Here is a 15,356-nt window from a genome sequence, read left to right as displayed (position 1 = left end):
TCAAGATCAATTTCATGCTCTGTTGTTACTTTCAACACACTTTGGTAAAGCCACTGCAGCATCTCCCCTTTCAAAGCAGATAGATTTTCTAAGCTCCAATTTACAAGGTTTGTGCCGAACAGAACATGGTTCGGACCAATCAGCGTCATTTATGGAGTATGAGCCAGCAGCTACAGGTGGGGTTACTGAAAAGCCGATTGCAATCAGTGCAGATATTGCAACGATTACCTTGGATGTAGCTACAGCGGCAGTTTTGTCAGAACACAACCACAGTTTTTAATTTAAACAAGAGCAAAAAGAACTACTCTTATAGCTTATGACAGAAAATATGTTTTCACTCTTTTTTTGTGTCTAACCACTGCTGCCTTGGTAGCCATTAGCTCTGATGTGGCTGTAGTGTAGGGGCAGATGAATCAAAACTGGACCACATTTCTTTATTAAAACAAGAGCAAGAACTACCTTGAAAGCTTGTCTTGGCAGAGAAGATGTTTTTGCATGTCTCTGACTGGCTTCAGCATGAATTTTATTCAACAAGAGACTCTGCTGTTAACATACTGAAGGCCTTTGCACACTGAGTCCATTTTTCATCACACGTCAAAAAACAAACAATATCGATCCCATGGTGTTCTAATCATGAGATGAAAAATTTTCATCTTTCTTTTTCAGAACAGGTTTGATTTTATGCAAATTTTGGCATCAGTCCAAGTCATTTAAATGGGTAAATAATGATTCAAAACTGCAACTGCTGTTTCCTTCTCTCGTGCTCACCCCTAGCCGACCCCTTCACTCTCTCTCCCTCTCTCACACCATAACCTCATTTTAAACACTGTGATTTACTGTGTATGTGGATATCAACCATGAAAATATAACAGATAAAGACACAAGTTTGTTCTCATAGCCACCTGATGGACTTAAAAGTTGCTCTCCATCTCTACAACTTGGCACAGCTGTGACTTACAAACTGTGAAGCTCTTTGTGAGCGTGGATGGATCAGGTGGGATTTTGACAGAGCCGCAGTTTGTCCACACTGCTCATTTTTATCGCAGTACGAAACAATATTTCATATTCTACGGATAAAATCTGAAAATAACACACTCAGTTCACAAATACTTTCAGGCAGCGTTAGTCTGGAGGGTAGTACTGGAGCTGCACCTGTCTTCTCCCTCGTTTTTCTCTTGCTGCTCTAATTTGCCCCAATGAATGTGACAGACACACATTCAAGCATCAGTGATGTAGCTATGACTACATTTTGATTGTTTTTTTTTAATTTTTAATTTTCTTTATCTAACAATACATGACCATAAAGGATCAGAATCACCTGCACTCATTTTTTTCTTGCCATCTCGGGGCATGATGAAGCTCATGCTAATATCATTACCACTCCCTGCTTGTCCTTTTCCCTGAACAGCAGAGGTCAGGGCCATCCACGCTGCATCATCCTGCAGTTTCCTGTTCAACATTTGAAGATTAGGGTGGATGTCTGTAGGGACATGTATACCTGCATAGCAGCCTTTGCACACTCTGCATGACCTCCATGTAAGACTTTGCAAATGCATTTGTCAATACTAATCTCCAAGCTTTATAGGCATGAATGAATGGGCACCAAACCCGCCAAAGCATTACAGTCCATCAATAGTCTGATGTTCATGCACAATGAACCAAGTGAACTGCACAGCAGAAGATGTGATGACTGACATAGCAAAGAGTAACCAGCAATGCCTGTCATCATTTGATGATGCAAAAAATTGGGCCCATTTAGCCCATTTTATGTTGTTGATATGCATAAAGAACAAACCACACAAATACAAACAATGACTTAAGTGACAATGTTTAACCATGTATTTTCTCTTTTAGGGAGGATGCAGATCAAACACACACACTTCAATCACGCCCTCTCAATACAAAGAAGGTTCCTCTGAGGTTTCATCATGTGCGCGTTCATCAGTCTGCAGGTGCTGTCACCATGGCAACAAAAGATGAAGCTCTGTGAGTGAATCATGCGTTGATGGCCGGTTCATTCTGCACAGAGGTCAGGTCCTGACCTCTGTGAGGCCTCTGAGAATGAGAGAGCTGCTGAAACATGATTCAGCTCTTCACATGCAACATGCAGCTTTTTTACCCACTTTACCATCCAGCAGCTCTCAGCACCCTCTGTGACACCCGTATCCCTGAGCCCTAAACTTAAAATTAGAGAGCAGCTGTCCTTGGATTATCTTATCCTGAGACAGATTCCTAGAATACTCTGGGACAGAATTATCCTTAGGGTGAGGCAGGGAGGAGGAATGAAGCTGGGAGCCATTTTGGGGGGTGAGTATATGTAAATGATTATTTTGAGCTGGCAGTGGCCTGGAAGTGGCATTATTTTTTCTGTTAACATGTTTGTTTGTTTGCCTTTGTGTGAGTGCCTTTATATCATCATCTACTCTTACATTGTTTTAATGGTTAAGAGTTTCAAATTAAGGGCTGCAACTTTTGATATCAATTTGGATATTGACAATTAATAACCACCTTATTTTCCATAAAAACATACTGCATAATTCCTAATTGTCTTTTAATTTCCAGTCACTGGCAGCGACTCGCTGCTATGTAATGGTCCAAGCAGTTAGAAGTTATTAGATGTGACTTTGTGCAAAAAATGATTAAATAATATTTAATTTGAATTAAGTTTTCTTTCAATATTAACTTATTTTGTCAGTTATTATTTTTCTATGTCAGGATGTCACAATAACTGGAGAAATAGATGCTACATCTGACATTGACAGACAATTACCATGGGTCCTAGTGTGCTTCTGTTTACGGATGTCTGATGTCTGTCTCAAAACACATGAAAGCCCATTTGGATTTCACATGCAGTTTTTTCAGTCAGTGGAGGGCTGCAGTAATGGTTGCCCTTCTGGAACTTTACCCCATCTCCACACAGGATCTCTGGAGCCCATCGAGTTCTTGATCATTTCTCTTAAGGAGCTTCGCTCAGTTTGGTTGGGCAACCAGCTCTTTGAAGAGCCCTGGTTGTGCCAGACTTCTTCCATTTGAAAATTATGGAGGCCAATGTGCTGATGGGACCTTTCAGTGCAGATAATTTTCTTATAGCTGCCTTGCAACAATCCTGAACTCTGCAGACAGTTCCTTTGACGTCATGGTTTTTGCTCTGATATGCATTGTCAGCTGTGAACTCTTCTATAGAGAGGTATGTGCCTTTCCAAATCATGTCCAATCATTTTGATTTACCACAGATGGAATCCAATCAAAGTGCAAACACATCTCAGCAACAATCAAGATTCATGTATGTCCAATTTGACTGTAAAATTTTGAAAAATTTTAGCAAGTCGATTTTTTCCCCTAAATCTTTCAACTGCTTCTCAACAGCTTGAAATGAAAATGAATAGCACACGTATAAATACCCATATGTGCATCTATTTGTGTAGATTTGTCTGAGTGTTTGTACTCTTGTCACTGGGTGAATAGGGGTATTTGTGTGTGCGTGCGTGTGGGTGGGTGTGTGTGTGGGGGTGTGTGTGTGTGTGTTTGCGTCTTGGTTTCCTAATATAATCCCAATGGGAAGTGTGGCAGCCTATTTACAGCAGCATCCCACAGGGCTTGGCTGGTGCTCTATGGAAAATACACAAAAACATCTCCTAGGTGTAAACACATCGAGGACTTTCCACATATTGACATCTTAGAGTACTGGTGGCTGTATCTCCACAGTAAAACATGCATTTTGACCAAATAACATTATTCATTCACATCTATAACTGCAGAAGAGTGAGCTTTGAGACAGAAATTATCCATTCATCTCAATCGGAGCCCCCCTCTGCACAAATATGGCAGCACTAGGAGCACACCATGCTTAATGAGACTGCGTGGGGCTGCAGTTAGTGCACGGAGAGCTGCTGGATTATTGATGCTCTGAGCTTCTCTGCTGGGCTCATTTCTTGCTGTCTCCTCAGGGGAGAGGTGTGCTCACTCACCTCCAGCGTGGGTGACAGCCGCCTATGAATTACCTTCCCCATTCCCCCTGCTGACACTGCAGCTAACGGGCAGCGGCTTCGCATTTTAATATGGAGACAAGTCAGGGTAAAAGAGTGGAGGGGAAGCAGGAGGGAGAGAGAAAAAAAAGATGAGGAGAAATGTGTATCTTTGTGTGTCCAGAATGGTATCGGCGTGTGTGAGCGGGTGTTGTGAGTGATTCTGTCTAAGATGAAAAAAGGCCAGAAAGATGAAAAGACATGGAGCAGCAGTGAGATAGAAGGTTAGGAAGGAGAGATGAGAGGAAAGATGAGGCAAAATCAATAATTAAAGGTCATGTGAAGAGAGAGGCAGAGAGAGAGAGAGAGCAAGAGCGAGAGCAAGGCCCCGTTAACCAAACCTTAATCTTCCATTAACATGCAGCTGCCAAAATCTCCTGCTCCCTCATCACGTGAGGTCACAGGGGATGCCAGCACTAAAGCACCATGGGATTTATTCACGCAAAACATCTCTTCTGCTGCATGATCACACACTGTATATGCCTAATGAGTTCTGAGTAGATGTGTGCCATGTACACGTAGTTAAAACTAAATAAAACATTCTGTCGTGTGTTTTATCAATTAACTCATGCTTAACATCACTGATAACGGAGACCGTTAAGACATGAAAACCATAGCTATTTCTCAGACATGTTTGATTCACATTCAATCAAATCACTTGTTCCACTGTGAAAATGTATCGTGTCATCTCATCTTGTCTCTTGTCGTATCGTATCTTATAGTATCATATAGTGTCCCATCATTTCCTACCATGTCGTATCCTACTGTGTCACTTGCTATCATATTGTGTGTCACATGCCATCATATTGTGTCGTATTGTATCTTGTCATATTGTATCTTGTTGTACTGTATAGTAGACTAGAGTATCCTATTGTGTTGTATGATATTGTGTTGTATCATATCATGTCTTATCATATCACATCTATCATCATATTGTTTGGTATTGGATCGTATAGTATCCCATCATTGTACCAGATAGGATCCTGTTATTTTCTACAGTATCATATTCTATTGTGTTTTATCTTGTCACATGGTATCTTGTCTTATCATAGAGCAGTGTGTCACACAGGTGTGCCTTGAGGCAAGTCTTTGTGTGCCATCGGAATTTGTACTCCAGTTGACATTACTACAACTACACAGCAACTTCAGTGTTTAGGACAGGTTTTCAACAGGTTATTTCATACGGATATGGATGTGGTGTGCCTCAAGATTTTGGGTAGCTATCGTATAGTTTTGTTTGGTATCTTAGTATCATATCTCATAGTATGGTATAGCATCCCATCATTTCCTACCATGCTTTATCCTATCCTGAAGTATTGTATCTTGTCATATTGTTTCATATCATATTGTTTCAGGTCTTCTCATATGTTATCATATTGTAGACTACAGTGTCTTATGGTGTTGTATCATATTGTGTTGAATCATATTATATCATATTATACTGTATTCTCTTGTATTTCACTGATACATCCTATTGTATCGTATCTGCTGTTATTGTCATATCATGTCATACTGTATCATATCTTAAAGTATCTCATCATTTCCCACATTGTCATATCCTATCTTGTTGTATGGTATCACATTGTGTCGTATCATATCATCTCATATCATATCGTATCGCTGACTACAGTATCCTATTGTGTTGTAGCATATTGTATCATATGGCATCTTATGGTGTCATATCACACTATGGAAACGTGTAGCGTAATATGAGCAATGGAACAACCTCACAGTTGTGCAGCAAGGAGAAATATAAAATTGAAGATGTCAGTATAACACTCCCGCCCCCCTCCCCCCCGGCAGCGAAGGAAAGAACCTTGTCATCTCCAACACATTTTACTGTTTGGTCTGTGATCTCCATGTGGTAGAGGATGTAACAGAAATAACATATGCATGCTAACATAGTGGACCATAAGAGCTAGCATGGAAAAGTATGACTGTTCAGCCCTCTAGAGGTGTTAGAGGACCAACAGGACTGAGGGGGATTCCCACTTGACAACTCCAGTAATGCGTTGACTTTGACGGCCCATCGATCTGTGTGGTTGACTGATGGCGGCCAATATGAAGGGCATAATTGGGTTTGACGATTTCTTTACTAGGCCTTTATTCTTTCAGTAGGGCATGAGAATCTTGTGTTTACTTCAAATTTACCTGTTGAAAGAATAATTATTAAAAAACCATGGCCTCAGCGTATACTGTAAAAAAGAAAGGCTCTGTAATTTCAATGACAAGCGGCTCAAAAGTGGGTCATTCTGAATGTGATGGATGATTATTACACTCTCAGTGCACTGGCCTTTTTTTGTCATCAGAAAAGTGTGCTGCTGTGTTCTCATTAACTCATGACAATACACAGATAATCAGGTCTGGCAGGTTTTTTTGCTGTATTGTTTTTTAAAATGCTGTGTTCGAATATTTTTTTAAATAAGCAACCAATCAAATACTCAGTGGTGCATTTAGGCGCCCAGTGTAATCAGAAAGTGCATCACCAGCTGTCTAACTTGGCAAGAGTCAGACTTTTGAAAAGAAAAGTCCAAGCTCAACAAAATCTATAGCCAGGGAACATAATTAACTAAATGGATGCGTTAAGGGCAGCTTTTTACCCCCCTGAGCTTCACACAGAGCTGATGTGTGGACTTTGATGAGTTTAGCTGAATATTTTTTTAAAGGGACCGAAAATCCCTCTGAAAATAATCACACACGACAAGTCTGAGGGTCAGGTGTCGTGTTTTATCAGAGCTCAAAGTCATTATCAGTCGCTTGCGTGTCTGTTGATGGAGAGGGCATTAACTTAGTGTGACCGGGGAAATTTCAATTGCTCCCAGTCTGACCTGACCAGTTAATAATCACTGATCTCCATCAAAGGAAGACCAACAACATCATTATGAGCGGCTGGGGAGCAGCAAAGAAACACTATAAAGCTAAGATGACTGAAGGGAACTTCTCCTTTAAACCAGTTTAAAGTGTAAACTCTCCCACAGGACAGAGGGCTGTTTGTACCAATGTTCAGCTTTATAGTGCAAGAGGGAATCATCAGACAAGAAGAAAATCCTAGTGGGCAGATGGGGTTTGCTTCCGCTTTCTATGTATCCAATTACATTTTGGAAAAGAGGGAAATTTGAGCAAAACAAAATTTTACTTTTAAATGAGTCAATGAAAGAAAATGAGGAGAACTAAAGTTAATGTTTCAAGTGATTTGCCTCAATTATGAAACACTTTGAGCTGCCTTGGTTTTATGCTCCCATGTTAATTTTAATCATAACATTCAGCCTTCTCCATTTTTTAGCATCTAGGTCAGCATGATCTAAAGCGTGCTGCCCGGTCGTCCAGTCAGAGATGACGGAGTACACACACTGGCTCCAAGCCATTTTTAACGTCCTCCTCTTTAATATCACCCACTCACCATATGAGCCTCCTTCAAGGGTAATGAGGGAGCCGACTGCTCACATTGCTGTCTGGACAGCAGCTTTTCCATGCACAAGTGGGATGCTGATTTTAATCACAGACATGTCTCAACTTGGGGGGCTGTTAGAATGGGTGGGTAATGTGTCTTGGGTCTGCGTCTGTGTTATTAGCTTTATCCGGAGTGTGGGTGTACACGTGCAGTTAAGAGTGCATGTGTGTAAAGTGATGCCTTTTCAACACAGGGAGATTTGCCAACGGAGTAGATTTCTGTCGAATTTTAAATATTTCTTTTTGTTGTAGCTTTTATCTATTCTCTATTTTTTAACCTTTTAGCAATGTCTCCAAACTAGGCTTTCAGCTTCTTCTCTATATTTTTTGTGCTAATATTCAACCATTTATCATATTCTTAAGCTATGACTAATAACTATTCAAATCAAGATTTTTTTCCATAGCTTTTTTAATAAGATAGCTAGCTTTTAAAGATTTTCTTCTTGTAATTTTTAGCAATTTTATGATAACAGTCAGGTAACTCTCAGCCATTTATGCATATTTGCTAACTACTGCTATTTATACATTGCGCAAGTAGACTACTTATCCTTTACCTTACCTTAACCTAGCAGTCAACATTTTCCCCTAGGTTTTCAGCAAATAATTCTCCACTGTTAGCTTTCAGCTGTAAATTTTCACTGAATGTAGACCAGTGCTTTTCTTCAGATTTTCCAGTTTTTTATTTCAGAACTTACACCATTTATCCATTGCTGAATAGCCTTCTATCCTGTAATCCTCCTTTACTTTAAGCTAACAATCATCATTTTATCCAGAATTTTAAGCTAACTTTATGCTAACTTCACTGTAGCAATAATTTTATATAAAAGTCAATTTTTCCACTTCAAGATGTGTATATATGTAGTCAGTTCCAAGTTTAAGCTATGCTAGGTCAGATTGTTTTCAAACTTTGCCCACAAGTACACTTGTTTGAAAATATTTTGCTTGCCTACACACATTTTATTGCAGCTGTACTTCTATTTGAACCCAACTACATAACGTATTACTCAGCTGCCATCCCTGGGGCACTGATTTTTTTTGGTGCTCAGAATGAGAGTCTCTGGAGAACCCGTAGACCCTGCCTATCACAGATGACTGATGGGACTCGTTGTGACAGCCATGTCGGTGCCCCCTCCCCAAACTCTCTGTGGCAATAAAGCCGATGAGGTGAGAGTTTGACACTGGCTTGACCCACAGTATGAACCCTCCCCATGGCATGTCAGAGGTGACCTGCTGTGGCGGTCAGAGGCCAAGGTCTTAAAACAAGAACATCAAAATCATGACACCCACACTCCTCTGAGCAACCTGATGCCCATCTGGAGGAATCTGACACACATGGGGCAGCAAATAGAGACACGTTCATTAATCAACAGTGATTTTATATTCCTTTCAGATGTACATTATGAATGCAAATTAAATCAAACTTGTTTCACATCCAATACCAGTGATAAAACTTAAATATGGCTCTCATGAATATGGATGCGGCTGACTGAAAACTTAATCTGCAGGGTCCTTGATCCCCATAGAGAGGGCTAAAGTATGCGTGAGGTTATAAAGCCTCCATTTGTCAGATTCCCACTCTCTCCTGCCATGTGTTTTAGGTGTCCTGGCCTTATATCTGCAACAATGGGGCCTACGAGGCAGCTGAAATTGCCTCTTATTGACAATCAAGACGGCTAAAGCATATCTAGATGCTACTTCAAATTCTAAATTGTGTTGTAATACAGTTGAAGAGCTTTATTATAGAGCACTTTATGAGAGAGGACACACTGCAGGTATGAAATATAAATCCCAGCTGACAGACATCAGAAAATTTTACCATCAATGACGTCGTCATTCATAAACCAAAATAAACAGGCAAGATTATGCATAGCATCAATGTAGAAAAAAAGAACAAAAACAGCAATTAATAGACTCCTTGGCTCAAGAAGTGAACTGAAAATGTTTGCCTGCAACACTGACAGGAATTGCGACATAGCCTATGATGACTGAGGGTTGAATTAGTTTAGAATAAGGACATCTGACAGTGCACTTTAAGGACATTCATTGTGAGAGTGTGCACATGGTAGAAGAGCCAGCGGTTAATAAATGACCATGAGCGCCGGCCAAGGTGGTTAGATAAATGGGAGCAACTAAAGTGGAAGGGAATCAATCACAGAGGGTTAGTTTGAAATGTTCCCTGTGGAGAGAGTATGAATTAGACAGCAGAGGCAGCTTTAAGGTGCACGGCTGCAGTTCACGGTGTGATTTGTTGCAAGACTCCCGCACATACAGACCCACCAGCTTTAAAAATCTCCCGTGAAAGAACCTCGATAATATCCGGAACTTTTAAAGTGAGATTTAATTTCCCCCAGCCAAGGATTTAAAAAATGTATTCATGAGCAAAGTCTAGCAGACATTTGAACTGGAGCAGAAAAATACCAAAGAAGCTGTATATAAAATTAATCTTTTAGAAGAGATGTACCCCAAAAATTGAGGCTTATGAATTTATAAGGAGACATACATCCAGGTTTTATCTGATATACTTTTGATTGACAGAACATTTAGCTGGGCCAATAAGCAAAGCTTTGATCATCTCAAATAACTTTCCTGAGTCCAGCCTCGGGCCCATTAATATGTGAGACATTTTTCCCAAACATATTGCTGCTTTGTGAGAATGACAAATAAATGTTTCTTTCAATTTATTAATGACAATGGAAGTGAAACAAAGTGGCATGAATAGCTTTGGGGTCTCTAAACAAAAGCCTTATTAAGGATAATCACCAGTAATCTGCATCTATTATAAGTACAGTAGAACAAATTGGACTTCCTGAATCATTTGGTTGCCACAAGGGAAATGAAAACAGAAGTTAATGACACAGGTTTTAGTCTAGACACAAAACAGGAAAGCTGTACGTTTAATGATTACGGCCACTTTGATTTCAATGATACCAAAGTCTTTTTCATGCTCTGTCTGCTGCTAACTGCCCACCAACACTGCAGCCACAGTGATGTCTTTAACTATGGTCAGTGACTGAAAACGTTCAACCACCAGCCCCAAGTACAAGGCCTTTAATACAAAGAGAGCAACCGAGGCAAAGAGATGGAAACTGAGGTAGAAAGATTTTGATTAACATTATCAGCTATGAGGCATTCGTGACCTCCCACCATCATAATAATGTGGTGTATCTAATCCCTGTATCCTTATCTGCAGGCTTGAAAATGAGCTCTGTCGCTGTTTTGATAATGTGGCAACCATCTGTCTGTCTGTCTGTCTATTTTAGTGCTAGTGGTCTGTTTTTTAAAAGTACTGGTGTAGTTGTACATCGCCTTATTCCACAAACTTCCCATATACAGATGGGTTTATGTGTGCATTATTGCACAGAGATGGCATACATAGGTGTATTCATAGAAGTAATATTGTGATAAAGATGAATGTATGTATGTGTATAAAGATGATAAAATGGTTAAGCATGGTCACAATTCTGGTTATTCTTGACAAGAAAAGTACCATAAAAGGGTGGCCTACTCACATTTGAATAATAATTTTTAAAAGCCATAATAAATTTGCAATACAACAAACAAAACATGAGCAATGTAAAAATTTAGAGGTTGCATCCTCCAGACAGCACAGAGGGAGAAAGATAAATAAAAGTGGTATGCCATAGGATGTCACATTTAAAAGAGCCTTCAAATGTGGCCTCCATTTCTTTGCCAACATATCCTGAGATACACTGGGCATCAATTAGAACAGATGATGGACTATATAACAGCCAGATAATACTTTAAAACTGGTCTCTTTTAGCTTTACTGTAGCTCACTATAAGAAAGATTACTGTGGTAAAATGCCTCACTTCATATGCACATTTGCACTTTTTACTCTATTTACTGTACTCAAATAATGAAAGAGAGGTCACAGTGGTAAAAATCCTCACATCATATGCACATTTGCACTATTTACTCTATACACTGTGTTCAAATTATGAAAGAAAGCTCACTGTCGTAAAATCCTCACATCATATGCACATTTGCACTATTTACTATATATACTGTACTCAAATACTGAAAGAAAGCTCAAAGCTCACTGTGGTAAAAATCCTTACATCATGCACATTTGCACTATTTACTTTATTTTCTGTTCTCAAATTGTACTCAAATACTGAAAGAAAGGTCACCGTGGTAAAATGCCTCACTTCATATGCGCTATTTACTCTATTTACTCTATTTACTGTACTCAAATACTGAAAGAAGGCTCACTGTGGTAAAATCTTCAAATCATGCACATTTGCACTATTTACTCTATTTTCTGTACTCAAGTTGTACTCAAATACTGAAAGAAAGCTCACTGTGGTAAAATGCCTCTTTTCATATGCATTTAGCACTATTTACTCTATTAACTGTACTCACATACTGGAAGAAAGATCACTGTGGTAAAATGCCTCACTTCATATGCATTTTGTGCTATGTACTCTATTTACTGTAGCTCAGATACTGAAAGGAGGCTTACCGTGGTAAAATACCTCACATGCACATTTGCACTATTTACCCTATTTGCTGTACTCACGTGCTGAAAAAAGCTCACTGTGGTGAAATCTTTACATCATATGCACACTTACTTTAAAAACAGTATCCACTGTAACTAAAATACTGTTCAAGAGCTCACTGTGGTAAAATGCTTGTTAAAAAGATCATGTTTTTCCCTTTGTGGGTTAGTAAGGTATGAATATCAGAGTGAGCCAATCAGAGTCAGAGCATCTTGTGAAAAGAGATGATGGTGCTACTTACTGTCATCTTGTTGCTCTCATCATAGTTTTACTGTATATCAATCTTTACCACCTGAAGTCATATAGCAGAAGTTGTATGCAATGTGCAAATACAAATGGTCTATTTTAAGGTGAACCAAATTTGTAAGAGCAGGCTACAACAGGTTGTTTAACCCTGTCTGGATAGGTCACCTTTAAAATGTGGAGCATAAATTTAGACTAGAGAACTGCTAAACCCACTTCTGCAGGCCCTACTACATCATTTTACATCAGTAAGGAACAAATGTATTAACCACAGCTGTTCTCCAAATCAGGAATATAACAATGGGTTTTGAAGTTATAAAGTACAAAGAAACTCTTAATATACATGTGTTCACATCAGAAAAGCCTCCATGTAAAAGGTGAAAGAGAACGATCCACTCTGCCTTAAAGGAAGTAACACCTTTATCTGATTGTTCACTGATGTCTCACACCTATCCTCCGAGCCCTCCTATTGCTGCCCTTTGTCTCTCAGAGGAATGATAATGGTTGCTCTGTGTCTTCCTCACAGTGTCGGACATCTGTGAGGGAGGGGGGGCTGCTTCCACTTTCTCTTGACCACTTCATGTGTTGCCAACGTGAAGACAAACAGGCATTGTGCTTCGGCTCTGCCGCTACCCTGATGCCCATAGACTGTCCCTGTTTATAGACCCATCACTTAATCGTGGCCTCACACAGCTATGCCCATTCTCTTCTGTTTCTCAGTGTTGATTGCAACTATTGAGACTGCACTGAGGTCTAATAGATGAACATCCATACAAGCTATTTTTACTGGTTATTTACATTTTATGAATATTTTATTGTAGTGGAAGTGAATAGAATAACATGCAATGAATCAGCCTGGCACTAAACACAGAGTTAGTTTAAGAAAAAGATACTCAGTGTTATGTTTACTTTTGTTCTTCCTCCCTTAGTCTGTTGACCTTTTCAGCAAGTCCCTCCTCAAAACAAATTAAAGCCCCATGTGCATGAATTTTCATGATCTCTGAGCGTTATGCAAAAACTAAAGGGAGTAATTCTGTGATTGCTTGAATCCTCTTCTCCTCAGGGGTGCTATCCATATTTTAGGGTGTTGATTAGAGAGCAGCCCCTGCTAGCAATTGCAATTTGAGGCCTTGGTGTTCTCACTCTGCCCTTTGCTGGTTGTTGTGTGGTGACTATACAGTATGAGCATGGTAGTTAACTCATAAATGATCGATTTGATTCTTGTTTTTATTGAATGTTGAACAGCTGTGGAGTAAACATGGGGCAAATTTAAGGCATGGCTTCACTTCAGATTTACAAGTCCTCCTTTGCCTGTCTGGAATAAAGGATTAAACAACTTTTTGGATCCAGAGCATATTCACACAATAGTTTCTGGTTTTGTCATGTTGTTGGAAAATCAATTCTGCCATGCCTGGAATATGTAGACGGGGCTTGAAGGCAGCGTGCAGTATGGGTCAGCACGCTGTCTGCAGCAACATCCACTATGTGAAATTCTTTACAAGAAGCTAACTGAGGGGACTAACACAAAACAGGCACTAAAACTTCTTCCCATAACTATTCAAGGCAGCCTCTCTATTCATGGAAAGAGCAAATTTGCAACTAAATTGCAAGTTTGAGGCATGCAGGTTCTCTGAATGTCATCCTGAAGTGTTGTGTTTAACTCGGTTGAGCTCTTTCGTTCTGACCATCACCGGGTGTCTGTATCCTCACAGACCTCTTTGTGCCTCCAGAAGGCATCTGCCCCCCGCCCTCAGTCTTAGTTTAGCCGTCTGTGCTGAACGAGCTGCACGCTCTCCCACAATAAAAGTACTGACGTCACTGGCCATCGTTGGACACATGCTGCATTCAGGTTCTCCACCTAGAGTTCGACTTCTGAGGACTTCTGTTGTAAATAATAAAGGCGGAGCTGAAAGATTCTGTCTTAAAAGTAGATATTTCAGTGGGGTTACAGTTTGATATAAGCACAGAATTACTGAGCACATTTTAATTTGGTTAAATCACAATACAGACATTTTTTGAGTGAGGGCAACCAGACGTTTTTTATGATGTGTTGATGTTCTGAAATTGTTTATTTTGTGCCTGTCATGTAGGGGGGACTAAAGGACTGACAGGATGCTCATTCCATTTGTTTTTTGATTACAATGAAAGAAAAATGTACCTACTTAATAGATTAAATGTGTCACAGCCAACTGTTTTTATTGCCTATGTTTTGACATGTTTATACAAATGTGAATATATGACCTCCTGAGACCTGAGCTTTTCTTTTGAATCTATTCTTAGTTTCTCCCACATATTTGGGATTAAAGAGACTCGATGATTTAAAAAGCCCAGCCTTGTCTTTGAACAGATTTGTTTAAACCACAAATGATGTCCATAAATCTCCTGAAGGTCATGGGTCTGCAGAAAATCCAGCACTAGGTAGGTTTTAGAGCATATGTTTCAGCTCAAAAATTTTGATTTCAGGTCATTTTCATTTCCAGAATCCTTACAAATAGCTCAAAATTTTAAAGAAATTACCTTAAAATGTCTGAGAAATTTCTTAAACATTTTTATAAGTATCTCATATGAAGTACCCCAAAATGTCTTATCCCCAGAATGTTAACGTGAAACTTTGTAACAAGCATAAATGTTGAAAAAAAGTTTTAAAAAAGTAAAAAAACCCAAACAAACAAACAAACAAACAACAACAACAACAAAAAAAAACCAGCTGATTAGCTATTGAGCCAGGATTTTTGGGTGGGAACTCAGATGCAGAAGAAAGTCACCAAATCAAATTTAAAATGGGACTTATTTCTTATAAAACAGATGAGAGTAAGCTTTCACTCTCTGCTGGTATTTTGAGACTGTTCTGTAATACAGTATAGTGCAGTTTTCAGCTCGTCTAACCCTGGCACCCAACACAGGTTGCATATCGACAGATCATGACCCAAGTTTCTGATATATTTGTCAATCAATTGGATTTATTTAATAAAAGATGGCACTGCTTGGACCCTAGATAGAAACAGGATAGCAAAGAGACTGGAAAAAGTAAGACATGTAATATAAAGAATGCAAAAACAACATTTCCAAGAAAGTATCGTGATAGATTTCTGAAAGTTTTGGGGAAAATTCACACATA

The sequence above is a fragment of the Cheilinus undulatus genome, linkage group 11, assembly GCF_018320785.1.
Source record: "Cheilinus undulatus linkage group 11, ASM1832078v1, whole genome shotgun sequence".
NCBI classification, from domain to species: Eukaryota; Metazoa; Chordata; class Actinopteri; order Labriformes; family Labridae; genus Cheilinus; species Cheilinus undulatus.
This window is presented reverse-complemented; position numbering follows the sequence as displayed.